Below are 14,685 nucleotides of genomic sequence, written 5' to 3'. Positions count from 1 at the left end.
ACCTTGACGAATAGCAGCACCAGCTCTAACTCAGCGTACCCCAGACTCCTAGGAAACATCACCAGCAATTCCAGTCCATTCCACCTTAACCTCACACATGTATTTACTTATTCTCTCTCTCTCTTTACACTTCCCCTCCATCCCAGCCCCCTCCGGGCTCATGGTAATACGACCTTTACATATCGTTTACTCTTTCTGAATTACGTTAGCATTTCACATTCATAATACAGCTCATTAATGATACCATACACTAATTGCTTGGCGTTTCCACCAGTCTGATATAATTTTATTTTATTTAGTGGCTCTTTCTAAGACATTAATAAAATCTTTATTCCACCAAACAGAAAACGGCAGCAAAAATACACCACTATTATTATTGCTATGCATTTGGCCAGAGGGTTCTTTGCTAAACAAATAAGAACTACCCCTAGCCACTAAAGTGCTATTCTTGCTTGAGAATAAATATATTAGAAGCAAAGTCCCAGATGTAACACCACTAGGCCACATGCAAAGGGGTGAAGGAAGTCTAAGCATTTAGTATTCTCTCTTTTGAGATGCAGCAGTAACCCCCCACTTTTCTGAGATGGCATCCTATCCTCTTTAGAACTGCCTGCAAAGCCGCGTGAGGCGGCATGCTCTGGCATCCCAAGGCTCAGTGACACAAAGGTCCCACCTGCTCCCAGTGAAAAAAGTCCGTCTCAACCAGCTGGGCCAAGGGCTGCAGAGCCAGCTTGCTCTATTTGTCCTCCCCTGTTTCAGAAAGGAGCCCCTCAGAGCCCCCAAGCCCCAGCCGCAGACTCATGTCAGGGAAGCTAAGGATACTCCCTGGAATGTTCCACACATTAAACAGTAGAGGATGGGACCGCAAACAGAGAGGTTATAAAAGCAAGGCACAGAAAGAAGGCTCCCTGTTTCTGAGCTTTACACAGCAGTTGCCCTGAGCTGAAGCCTCTTCTCCACCCCTTTCCCCCACCCCATTTTCTCACCTTCAGTGATTATTTGACTTGGTAAGGCAGTACTTAAAGAGATTAACCAGTTTTTTGTTAATTCTTGTTTTTGCTTGCTGCATGAAATCCTTTAACTTTTTATTATCATCAGGCCTACTTATTTCATTGTTCTTCAAAAATATGAACAGCATAATATAATAAGAGAAGAATGTACAATGGTAGGGTGGGTTTGAGGACTGAATCGAATGAAACTCTACAGTGTGTCAACGTAATTAATATTATCACAAGGAATTCGTTTTAAAATGTAACTAAAACCAGAAAGTATTATAAGTTACACCTTGATTTTAATGTGGTATATTTTTCAGCTGCCTTTAGGGGTTAATCTAGGCTCAGTAAAAATGCTTTTTTAAAATTGTAGTCACATATTCACTTGTTCTTTTCTCAGCCAAAATTCCACACCTAAACAATCGAACACCAAAAATCATGAGTGACTGTTTTCTCAATTTTGCCATATGGTACTTAACTAGGACCCTTCTTGTTGCAGAGCAGAGGTGGGCTAACTCACTTTGAACTCATTTTCCATATCAAATTGAAGTATAATGGGTTATAGCTATTTGCCAAGTGGGTTTTTGTTCTGATGTCCAAAAAATTCATTCCAAGGGTAATGTAGCATGTAACTTTTGTTAATTGTTGGGGAGGGCTAGCATGCATAATGAACATGAAAGATTACCAAAATGATATATTTTTTTAATTCTGTAATTTCAACCTTCTCCTGATATCTAAATTTTTAACCAAATTTATAGGCAAAGAAAAGTTACACGTTTCAACTTCACTTCCCTTTCTCCCCTTCTCCTACAGGGATGAAGTCCCAGATTCGCCAAAGAAAGGAAAAGCAGGGGTTCCCTTTCACTCCCAGAAAATAACAAGTTGGCTTTGGTTGGCTAGACACCAGTTTTATCCATACAACACCTTCTATACTCACAATGTCTAAGAGCTGAATATAAGCAATAGTTTAAAAGCATACAGATCACATGAACAAACCAGGGACATGACAAGTGCAAGAAGGTAAAAGAGATGAATAATTTTAATGAACTGATCTTGTGATTTAAGTGATTCCAAAGCCAAGTTCACATCAAGTTTGAAAACGTTACCGAAGTTCCTGAGGTTGCCCTGGATGAGTCACTCTTGCTAAATGGAGTCCATCCTTAACCTGACCTGGAATATGGCAAGGCCAACCCAAGTACTGAAGAGGCCAGAGGGTGAATAAGAAGTGCTCATGTCACTCATCATCATGTGTATAGAACTGTTAGGCAGGTGGTATTTCTCATCATAAAGAATCAAATCTATGCATTTATTGCCTTAATTAGAACATTTATTTGGACCAAGAAATGTCTACTTATATCGAATGGAAACTTCTATAAGCTATTTCATTTAAAATATGGCTGTCATGAGGAAACTAGTAACTTCATACTCAAAGGAACTATTCCTAGTATGTTTTCCAGTTATATTTGCACACCATACTAACAAAGCTGAGATTTTTACTGCTTTTCTTACTGCATAGTCAATATATAGTGTAGGGAGCTGGAGGCTATTCTCTACCCACGCATCACAAACACCAGTTGTCATCTAAGAATAGATATTGTTTGCATTTGTGTTACTGAAACCACAGAAAGTGTACGACAACTTCATTTCCAATTTCCCAGATGACTTTATAAAATATGGAGCTAAAACTAAATCCTTTAACTTCATTTGCTACTTCCCAATGGGAATGTTCTTGCACTTCCGGGAGGGAAGCTTCTTTGAAGTGAGGGACTGGCACACCCTTTACAAGACGTGTGGCACTTTTGACCCCTGGGCACTAAATACCAGTTCACCCAATCTTTGTGGTGACCGAGAACACCCTCATGCATTCTCAAATGCCACCTAGTGAGTGGTATCACCCATGCCCCCAACCCCACAGCTGATGAAAACCATCCCACTGGTACATGAAATTTGTCAAGGAAAGGTCAAGCTAAACTTTGTCAAGTAATCTATAAGGCTTCCAGATCCTCACTTCTCCATAAAGTCAAACATCTGTTTTTTGAGCCCTACCAATATATACACATAGCCACATTCTTACTAAAATTGCTCAAAAGGAACACACGATCATTTAGCAACAGAAACTTTTTCAGGGCTGGACCAATCTTAGAATGTATTTATTACAACCCCCTTATTTTACGAGAAGGAGACTAAAGTCCAGAAAAACAACATGATTTGCCTGAGTTCACAGATGCTAATTACTACCAGAAGCAGGATCCAGCCCACAACCTCCCCCCTTGCTTTCGCTTCCACTCCTCTCCAACCACAGGATGCAAAGCAGGAAAGTATCTTTGGAAATACCTCTCAAGCTACTGTTAAACATGAAATTTCACCTGTGGTGAGCCAGAAAGTAGACTTTCGCTTTTCCTGACACTTTTGTCTTGAAAAATATTTTCACACTTCACTAAACATTTAAAATGTTAATAGATACCCATTGAAAAGCTACTTTTCAAAAATCCAAGGGAAAACAATTTTTTTAAATAAATTTTTAAAAATCCAAAGGAATACTTATTTTTTTAAAAGCTTTTATTTATTTATTTCAGAGAGAGTGAGAGCAAGAGGGAGAAACAGAGACAGCACAAGTGGGGAGGGGCACAGGGCAAGGGAGAAGCAGATTCCCCGCTGAGCAGGGAGCCCAACATGGGGCTCCATCCCAGGACCCTCAGATCATGACCTGAGCTGAAGGCAGACAGACGCTTAACCGCTTAACCTTAACCAACTGAGCAATGCAGGCGCCCCTATTTATTTATTTATTTTTAATGTCAAAGAAAGTCCTCAAGGCTTTTCTAGTGAATTTGGATGCTGTGTCTTCAAAGAGTATATTTTTAAGTCTTACAGTAAACACACCCTCCGACCAAAAACCAAATACAACGATAAATTAAACACCATAATGAACAAAGACCGGTCAATGCAATAGCATCCACTCTCTCTTAACAGTAATGGCATACGATACATAAATATCTTAAACACCTTCACTGTTTCCTTTGAGGGGGAAAATATTCTAGTACAAAAATTTATATCACTTTCATTTTTACCAAAATGGTTTTTTTATCATCAGTATTAGTTTTACATTAACTAGACTGTCAATATCTTCTCGTCTGCATGTGCTTTTCAAAATAAGTATCTCAATTAGTAAAATATTGAGTGCAGTTTTTTATGAGTTCTTAATTTAATTCTTAATTTTGCAGCTGTTCAGGCATCTGGACTACTATCATTAAAACATTTCAAATTGAACACAACCTAGATATTCAGGGCTCAGTGCTACTCACAAAGAATTTTAACTTTTAATCTTGTAGTGCTAGAAGAAAACACAGGATCTAACTACTCAATGTTCTTCTACATATAAACTAATTGACGTCTGTGGGACTTAACCCACCTGCACTGTGAGCAGGCAGCATAGAAAAAATTGGGGAAACAGCTACAGAAAACAAGTCACACAATACAGGATGGCATTCTGTGGAAAATTCAAATCCTTAGTCAATATTATACAACATGTACTCTTAACTACTCTTAAATAATTTACATGTAGCCTTACTTAATTTTTTCATGAATTCCAAATACATCACTTTTGAATATATAATTGTCCTTAATCACCTGGAGGGCTTGTTAAAACACACATGAATGGGTGCAGGTGGGACTCAGTAATTTGCATTTCTAACAAGTTCCCCGGTTAAACTGAAGCTACTGGTTCCTGGACCACACTTTGAAAAATGCTACTTTAAATGATTTTTACAGTATGTTTTTTTGACAGTTAATAATCAGAAATATATATTTTTTCATTTTTACCCAGTGTGTGACATGCCCATATACACAAAACAGACATTAAAACATATGAAACAATTCTTACTTTTATTATATATAACGAATCCTGATTTTTTTCCCCCATTCCATTCCATTCCAACCTTTTCTATTCCTCTTCATTTAAAAAGAAACATTGGTCATGAACCACAAATTTGATTTTATGAACGTTGATAGATCAAGATCCACCGTCTGAAAAATACTGTGTAGGATTCACATGTTCATCATTTAATTTAATATAACAGTTAACATGCATTGATACCAGGTTGCCAGATACCCTTCCAGTCTCTTTACAAGCGTTGCTCACTTCATAAATTAAAAACCCATAATAACGTTATGAAGGTGGTTTTATTAAATGCCCATAATCACAGAGAGAAAAATCTGTGGTTCAAGATTAATGCAAATTGCCCAAGGTCACAAGGTTTGTGCACCTCAGAGCCATGCTGGAACAGAGGCCTAATTCCAGAGCATAATGATAAAGATTGCTCCTTCAGAGTGAGATATTTTACTTTTGAATCCCAGATCTACTACTTAGTTGTGTGATTTTGGTAAGTTACTAAGCCTCTCCAAGTTTCAGTTTTCCCATCTATAAAAGAGAGAGATAATAACAGGGCCTACTCACACAAGAGCTGTGAGGATTAAAGGGGATGATGACCCATGACAAGGGCTTGGCACAACTAAGCACATAATAAAGCTTCAATAATTGTTATCTATTATTAGACAGAGACCAAATTCTCAGTTGCCACACCATACATGGCTCCCTTCCATTGGCTTCTAATCTGGACTTGCTTTTTCTCTTAATTCCTTGCCTTCTGAGGATATCAGGTTATCCTATGACCTTGCTACTGCCCTTCTCCCATTCATCCTTTCTGGCAGCTCCATCTGTTGTGCAGAAGTTCTCAGAACTCCTCACCCAGACAATTCCTTGTGGCTTCCACTGTCCTTAGGGACCAGAAACCAAGGCTCCATCGTGGAACCTGTCACCCTGAACCTAATCCCAAAGATACAGAAAAGTTATTCCATGATGAAATTGTAAGTTGTTACCAAAAGATGAAGTCTTTAATCAGCAAACCACAATTGTGAGAAGGCTGAGGCGTTTTGTATACCCCATAGATGCCTTTATATAAAATCATCAACACTGTATTGACTATTTTATAGTAACAGTTAAACCATAATGGGATTTGAATACCAAACGAAACTCTGAAGGTGGTACTCATGTAGCTAAATTCTAGGTTTATGAAATGAAGTGCAACAAGATAACATCAGGATCTCTCCACTTCTCTGGCTCATCTTTTCTTGCTAGAAGTTCCTTCATATGAGACATTTTTAAACCAGTGTGGGAAACAATGAAACAATCAAAGATGACCCCTCAGGAAGGATGGAGAAGTCCCTTTTGTATCTTTACAAAGAGGAGTGAGATGCATTTCAACAATTTCTATAGTGAATGTCCTTCCTTGAGAAAGATTGGCATGGAAATCACTTCCCTTATTGTTCATTTCACTTTTGTGTGACCAGTGAGTACTACCACCAACTCAACTTTTCTCCCCTTCTCAGTTGCTCCCTCCAGCAAAATCACCCTCTCTTGCTACATTTCAGCTTTCCTAAGTTGGGCCTCCAGGCCTCAGACCACGGACTACTTGTACCTTCCCCTTCCTCTACCACCACCTCTTGCTCACAGATTTCCTGGGGTATATGTCCCATATATGGGAATTAAGTCATGGGGATAGATCACTGAAACCCCATGGGTCATACCTTTTCTATTTACTTCTCACCAGAAAATTGCCTGGTCAGGCTGATCACTACAGACTGATTCAGTTACCAGTCTGAGGCTGCTGGAGTCTCTTTTCTCACAGGAGAACCTTTCTAGTGGTAACTCACCCCAGGGGCCCCAACTCATCAGCACAATACTGTCACCTGAAAGAGCCGTAAGAAAGTTCCAAAGCCAGTTTGTGGAGACCATGTTGAGACCAAGGTCTGTACTGTACGTCAAACTCATAAAACACAGACTTTTATGACTTTAAAATTAATAATTGAAAAGAAAAGGACCAAGAGGAAGGTAATATAGTAAAAATAGCAGGCAGACATGGTTTTGGTTCTTGACTCTCTATCGCTTCTATGTTACCTTAGGTGAACTTCTTTATCTCTCCAAACCCAAACATTCCCATGTATTGGGAATAGTAATATCTGAATTAGAGAGAACAGATATTACTGCTGGAATTACTAATCACTTCTAACTACTTCTAGAATTACAAGTCATATATGTGGAGTGTTTGGTATTTAGTAGGTACTTAATTCATTAGAGTGACTATCATTATGAGAGTCTGTGAGACTCAAAGAAAGAAAGAAAAAATTTCAGGACAAAATGAAAGCTATTTCCCCCCCTCAGGAAATTTGAAAAATTACTTCGTTTTCTTTCTTTTTTTTTTTTTTTAAGATTTTATGTATTTATTTGACAGAGAGAGAGAGCGCAAGCAGGGGGAGCAGCAGGCAGAAGGAGAGGGAGAAGCAGAGCAAGGAGCCCAACGCGGGGCTCGATCCCAAGACCCTGGAAAATCACGACCTGAGCCAAAGACAGATGCTTAACTGATTGAGCCACCCAGGTGCCCCAATTACTTTGTTTTTTGAAAACTCAATGTGATGGGCAGAAAACAACCCTAATAGTAGGGATAAACCTCAATTTATTGATAGATTTCATTTGTAACAAAAAGAAAGACTTCTGTTTCTTAGAAATATCCCTAAGGGAACTCTTGTATACATTTGTAATACATGTATTTAAAAAAAAAAAAAAAAAACACCTGTTTGGTCTTAAATATCTATTTTCAAAATTATTCAAACATGACTCTTCTAAGTTTTTCAAGAAATGTAACATTTGGGGTGAGTCTATTTTATCATCAGGGAGTATAAAAACAGTACCTAGAATGTTTTTAGAAATCACACATACACAAAAAAAAGGTCTCGAAAAATTATTGGCTCTAAAATACTAAACTGAAGTTACAAAATAGAGACTTATAAATATTTAACTACATGTCTAAAAAGAGTAAAAAATATACAAAATGAAGGTAATTCAATCTATTTCCATAATGGATTTGAGTTAACTTACAGGGTATGGAATAATCGGTACATAAAAAGATGCAAACTGTGTCATAAGCAGACCTTGACCAGGGTACAACTAAGGATCAGATTTAGTTCTGATCTTCTTGGGTGACAAGCCAAACTGAGAAACATGGTGATTTCTTAGTCTCCTTTCTTTAACAGAAGAAACAACACTAATCAGAAGAGGCATGCTTTCTAAAGCAGTAAAAGCAAAAATGAATTTATGGAGATCTTTATGTAAGGAATATTGAAATACATAACAAGAAGTGCAGAGATATTCTCCATGCAGCCTATCTCTTTTACGTTGACTCAGTAAAATCTAGGGTACTACATTAAAGCAGTGTGATGAAGACAATCTAATGAAAAGGTGTAAAGTGAGTGGGATAGGTAAGCTTCTGGTCATATAATTTGGTAAAAATAGGGAGCATGGAAGATTTAGAAAACTAAGTAGACTCTTACTCCTAAATATCAATGCTTGCTCTTCCACTCTTCTCAGAGATACTACATGAGGAACAATTTGAGCTTAGTGTCTCTGGCTGGTGACTAAAACACAAGCACGATGCATTCTTGATTGGAAAATTATCTAGAGGCATGCAGGTGCCAGAGGAAACACTGCTCGGAAAATGAAAGAAAGCCCGTTTGTATTTTGGTTCAAATGGAGAGCACCCCCTTCTACAGGTCAGGCAGCAGAAATAACCGTAGAGTAAGACAAATTTTTTCAGGAAGAAACTTTGGATTTGGTCTAAGTGCTCAAATGAGATGAAAAGAAAACCCATATAATAAAAAATCAGTAACATGAAAAAAGATGCCCCTCTGAATTTCCTCCTCTCCATCCACCTCCACATTCTCCTTTAATTAAATCCAACTTCCTTCAAGCACTAGCACTCAAGATAATTATTAAATAGCCAAAACTAGTATTTCTATTTTGTTTGATTAATTAAAATTATTGCCCATCCACAGGCAGTAGAATCTCTAAATTTAACTCCACTATTACTCCTCACAGCCAAAACCAGCACCTCCCACTGGGATTTGATAGATTACAGATTTTATAGTATCATATAAAAAACAATTATGAAAAATGTGTATCTATTAGAACTGTTTCTATTATCTTTAAACTCGAGTGTACCTTGTGTTTTTTCAAAAGAAAAAGATGATTCCAAAGTAGTTTTTGGTTTTGCTTTGCTTTTGCTTTATCATTTCAAAAGCACAAATTTCATCTATTATAGGAATTAAATAGACATGGGTGGGCTGGTCTAGAAAGCAAATTACATTTTGTAGCATTGTTACTTTTGGAAAATGAACTCTGAGTCCAAATAGATATTTTTCAAATGGGACCTTTGGGGAAAAAAAAACTATCTGCATAAATTGGAGTCTACCGGTACTTTATTCATTCATAACTTTGCTTGCCCATTTATTAAGGAAACATTAACACATATCTACTATATGTTTCAGACACTGGGCTAGGCACTAGGATGCAGGTGGGTCCTCCACCACCAATATAACTGTTAAGGAACTCACTATAGTTGATTGGTAGTAATATTTTAATAATAAAAATTATTCAAAATAATTATTCGAAGTATGTTCAAAACACCATGAAAGCAGACAAGATGAAATGATTTATCTTTCCCACAGAGAACTGGGTAAATTCACCCAGAGAAAGTTCCAGTTGAAATGGACCACCAAGAATCAAGTGGGACTTTCCAGGCAAAGGGAATTCCTGGAGAATAGAAATCCATGAGCAAAAAATCTGAAGTGTGAACAATGAGGAGCCCTTGTGCAGCAAGAAGCAGCTAAAAGGAAGGGCTTTGAAAAGCTTTCAGTCACTATACTAAAGAGTTTAGAGTTACTGTTGTAGGATAATTGGGATCCCGGGATCCATCAAAGGTTTTAGAACAAGGGATTGACACAATTAGATCTGTCCTGTATAAAGATTAGTTGTAGCAATGCCATGGTTGGGAGTAGATGCTACTTAAAAGCACACATGTACACAGTAACCTCTGAAAACTGAACATTCCTCGTATCTCATCAGAACAATCCCCCCACTTCCAAATGTACCTTTACTTAGCCACTGAAACTTTCATAATCTTATAAAGTTTGAGTTCGAGTAGCAAAGTCAAGACGGGTCACCATTTCAAGACTCAGTCTGAGGCTTGAACTCTTCACATGAAGAGCATTAACTTCATGGCAAAGTTGACCATTTACAATTTTATTTTTAAATACCCTTCTCCATCTGGGAGAAATATTAGTCCTTTAGCCATGGATTTAAGAGTAAACAAGCATCGTTGGATTTTAAATTGCGGGGGCTTTTTTTTCTCAGGAAAATGTGACAACTGTGGAATGGATGCCTCAGGTTCTTCCTCTTATCGTCAACCTCCTCCAACCAGGTGTGACTAACTGAGGGGCTGTGCCTTCCACTGGCCTCCAAGTTGAGGCTCTATCCACCTCCTCCATCTTTTTTTTCCAAAGCTCTCACCTTTACCAAAAATTGACACATGGCAGAAAGAAGGGATCAGCATTACATAAGCTCAACTCACCAGGAAAGAACCTTTTATTACCAGCCAGAAATACCAAAGGAAAATAACTACGGGTAACTGAGATGATCCTACAGCACTGCTAACACTAAAAACAGAAACAAAATGCATGGTCTGGACTTTGCAGCAGTTCTGCTTGCTCTTAGCCGTATGAAACCAACCCAGACACTAATCGAGCCAGAAAGAAAACACACTTGAATGGGCCAGAAGGTCACAACAATACTACTAAGGCACTGTTGGTAAACACTAACTGGGCTTTGGCCAAGACAGCAAAGCAGTCAGACTCGAACCACTTATTACCACCTGTTGCACATTCCTTACCCTTCCTGCCCTTTCCCTTACCCCCCACCCTCCATCCTAGAGAGTCCAAAATCACACAGTAAATAAATCCCTGACCAGTAAAAATTCTCAGAGCTTTGGCCATTACTATACCAAGAAAAATCCGAAAGGACCTCACTGGAGATTTAAGCCCAGAACACTTTTCTCTTTTACACTTAAACCGATATTCTTCTCTGGAAGGGTACAGTGCTATTTCTTCTTCAGTGATTTTTTTTTTTTCTCGAGAACTTAGTTTTTTGTCACTTACTATCAGGCTGTATTTTCAAAATGATTCAAATTCACCAGTACACACAGCACAAAAGAACATTACTCAGAAACCATCCACCTCTCAATCCCAAATCCCTGAGATTAAGTAATAAAACAAAATAATACAGTTGAAAGCCAAGGACAGACTGAGTTTCAACAGACTTTCAGATGCAGAAAAAAATTTACAGATTCTCCTTCTCTTTATCACACTCATGTATTCCTTACATATACCCCAAACTAAATTCCAGATCTGAAAAACTCATAGTTTATCCCTTATTCCCACTTAAAGTTCTTCCCCTAAGAACATACCTCCTCTGAGTGGAAAGAGAATGTTATTTAAAGTTTTGCCAGTATTTCAGTCCTCCAAGATGTCTAATGTGAATTCTCTGACAACTCAGTAATGGATCTAAAGAACGGACTCCTTGACTTCTTACCTAAAGATCAGGCACTCAAGAAAGACAAAAAGGGGAATTGTATTATTGGGCTCCCTTAGAAGTTGAAATGTCCCCAGAGAAGAGGAAGTATTAAGAAATTTAAAAGGGAGAGTGAGATCTTAACAAGTCTGATGTGGCTTTATACTTTTCTGGCTTTTCCTAATATATTAATTCTCTGTGTTTTATGATGCCCAGCTTAATACCAACATCCATTCTTGCCCTTAAGGGTTGGTTTTGAGTTCTAATTAGAATCAGGGGACAGATTGTTTGTATTTAATCTGTCTGTCCATCTTCTTCTCAGTAATTGAGTAAAGCTCTTAACTGTACTGTAAATACTCCAGGTTTCAATTAATTTGTCTTCCTTAGTAGACACAGCAACACACATTGTTTTACTTATGCATAAACAAACTCCTTACAACTTTTATATTTCAAATATCCAGCATGACTTATGTATTTCCTCTTTTTAGAAAAAGATGCAATGATGATGTCTTGCTAAGGTTTAAAAAAAAAAGTAACAAAAACTATAATGAAAACACAAATAGTCTGGAGATTATCTTTTAATTCAAATGAATTAAATAGACCTAGATAAATAGCTCCCTATTACTAGTTGGTATTGAAAACCTAATATCTCTAAGAATATTTCTCGAAGAGTATTATCTCCCCTTCTATTTGGGGACTTACAAAAGAAATACAGTCCACGCCATTTTTTTAAATGACAACATATATTTATACTCAAGAAAGGATGGATAACGTCTTCAAAAAGTTACTTTTAAAAAAATCTAAACAAAATCTTTTGGGTGGCTTAAAATCCACCAAAGATTCCCCATTATTTTACGTTGGCAATAAAAGACTTCATTATTAAAACCTACCTCTGTGTGCCTGTTATCTAGGAAACTCTCGCAAGACACTAGTGGAAACAAACAGGGAAGGAGGGGCGGGGCGGGGAGCGGTTGGATCGAGAAGGAAGGATGGATAGTAAGGGAGTTGAACTGCACGATTTTTATTAATTCCATCTATGTTTAAGGCCAGAAACACATACTACCAGCTTACATCTTTTCTTCCTTTTAAAAATAAAAGCATTGCTTTCAAACACACACACACACACACACACACACACACACACACACACACACACACACACACACACACACACACACACACACACACACACACACACACACCCACTGCACCGGGATTCCGGCGATCCCTCCTCGCCCCCAGCAGCTCCCCTCCCTGTCGCAGGCAGCTGTGGCTGCAGCCCCCGCGCGTGCCCGGGGCCGCATCTCAGCCTCCCGCGGTGGCCCCGGCGCACACCCCGGCGCAGCGTCACCTACCTACCCTGCTCGGAGGACACGACGGACGCGGGACGGCGGCTGCTCCAAAGGGAAAGGCTCCCAGGACAAGCCGAACGAAAAGGAAAAGGAAAAGAAAAAGGGAGGAGGGACGGCTACTTTACTTCCCACAAGAAGGGGAAGTGTTGCGCCCCATGCACTTGGTGGCTCCGCAGCTGTGGTTTCGGAGGAAATGCTCAGCGGCCGAAGGAGCTGCGGCTAGGGTGGAAAGTTGTGGGTGTTTCCCCCCACCACCGCCCGCGCCTCGATCCTCGCCGGTCCCCGCCGCAGTCGTGACAGCTCCCCCGGCCTTGGAGACCCTCCGGAGCCAAGTCGGTTTCCCCCAGAGCTGGGCTGAGTTGCCACATGCACTTGAGAAATCCTAGCAGTTGCGCAAAGAGTCCCAGAAGTTAGAAAGAGTGATTGTGTGTGAATGTGTAAATATACAGTACAAGAGGCTGGAACAACTGAGCGGGGCCAACCCTCAGACGCAGCCCAGGGTTTCAGATTTCATTTGGCAACTGGCAGCTTCAGAAGATTCGAGCCGCACTATGGGGGAGGCCGGAAGGAGCCGTGTCCTGGCCCTACGCCTCACCCCTAGGTTATCTCGGAGCCTGAGTGACATAGCCGGGCGCCGGGCTACCCCACGACCAGGCAGAGCCCGCCGTGCCTCTGTCCCTCCGCAACTGACATTACTCATTTCATTACTTGTGTACCATAGGTATGTATCAGTCACAAATCTGGGGCTCTGGGTTCGGAGAAGGATGGAAAATACATGTCTCCCGCCCTCCAGGAGCGCTGCATTTCTTTGGCCAAACCCCACACGCAGGTTTTATTTGCTTCCCTAGGCTCTCTCTGTAAAATCTTATTTCTCCAATCAGAATTACCTGTGTCATTAAACCTGCATTCCTAGAAATGCTTATTTAGATGGATGCCCTCAGTTAGATCCTTAGAGAAACGCAAAGCATACTCACTTCCTTACCATGGTTTAAGAGCTCTCAGAATTACACAGTATGAAAGAAGGGACAGAGTAGTAAAATTTTTGCTGATGCAACCCCTTCTCTTCCCACCACCACCAAAAATGCCTGTTTCAAATCTAGATCTTACAATATGGGTTACCTGGAAGGCCACCTCAATTACTTCAAAAAGCTTTATAAAAGATCTCTGCTTTCAACTGCTTAAAAATCATCACTAGATTTCTTTAAGACACAAAATAAGAGTGTTCTCATTAGGAATCTCCAGTGATACGGAAGAAGAGCACACATGCAAATTTAGAAACAGCAAAAATAAAAGCCTATGTAGACACTTATTTTTCTTTTCTCTTTTATCCTGTTTCTTGGAGTCTTTCTTCTTGGTGATCTGCCCTCTCCCAACCTGATGCCCACTAAAAAACTGATTTTCTGGCTGAAGAATTCTCAGCCCTTTAATGAATCAAATTAACTTCTGCAAGGAGAAAAAAAAAAAACTCTCTTTTGGCATTTCCTTTTTAAAAATGTGCATGGAATCCCTAACCAGAAGCAATGTAGCTTATTTTCTAATTGGTAGGACTAAATGACCTTTATCAACACATATGGCTTTATGGGTTCCAGCTACACCTTGGCAGGGAAATGCCAATGGGCAGTTTTAGATGAAAGCCAGAAAACAATGAAATTAACCAAAATGAAATCTGTACACATTTGATGGACTCAAAAGCCTCAGGAAGACAAGTGTCAATAAGTATGATTCAAGATCGTGACATTTAAAAAAGACAAGGAAACTATCACATCAGTAACCTATTTCAGGACCAACAATTATTACCCCAAGCAATTTAGACTTAAGACAATAAAAAATTAAACTCAGGGTGGTTACTGGGTAGTCCCTAATCCAAAAGGTTAAGACATGCCTCTGG

The 14,685-nt window shown here is 39.3% G+C and overlaps 1 protein-coding gene across 2 annotated transcripts in view; it reads right to left on the bottom strand.

Annotated features, from left to right (window-relative positions):
- The window catches only part of ARHGAP24 (Rho GTPase activating protein 24), a 490,733-nt gene extending 477,540 nt beyond the window's left edge, over positions 1-13,193 (bottom strand). Inside the window, exon 1 of one of the 2 annotated variants that reach the window (XM_035726277.1) lies at positions 12,801-13,193. The gene's annotated coding sequence lies outside the window, so the exon portion shown is untranslated. The remainder of the gene's footprint in view (positions 1-12,800) is intronic. The other variant, XM_035726276.1, reaches the window with a different exon arrangement.
- Between the last annotated feature and the right edge of the window lie 1,492 nt (positions 13,194-14,685).

The sequence above is a fragment of the Zalophus californianus genome, chromosome 2 (genome assembly GCF_009762305.2).
Source record: "Zalophus californianus isolate mZalCal1 chromosome 2, mZalCal1.pri.v2, whole genome shotgun sequence".
Classification (NCBI taxonomy): domain Eukaryota; kingdom Metazoa; phylum Chordata; class Mammalia; order Carnivora; family Otariidae; genus Zalophus; species Zalophus californianus.
Note: the sequence above shows the minus strand (reverse complement) of the source record. Positions and strands in the feature narration are given on the sequence as shown.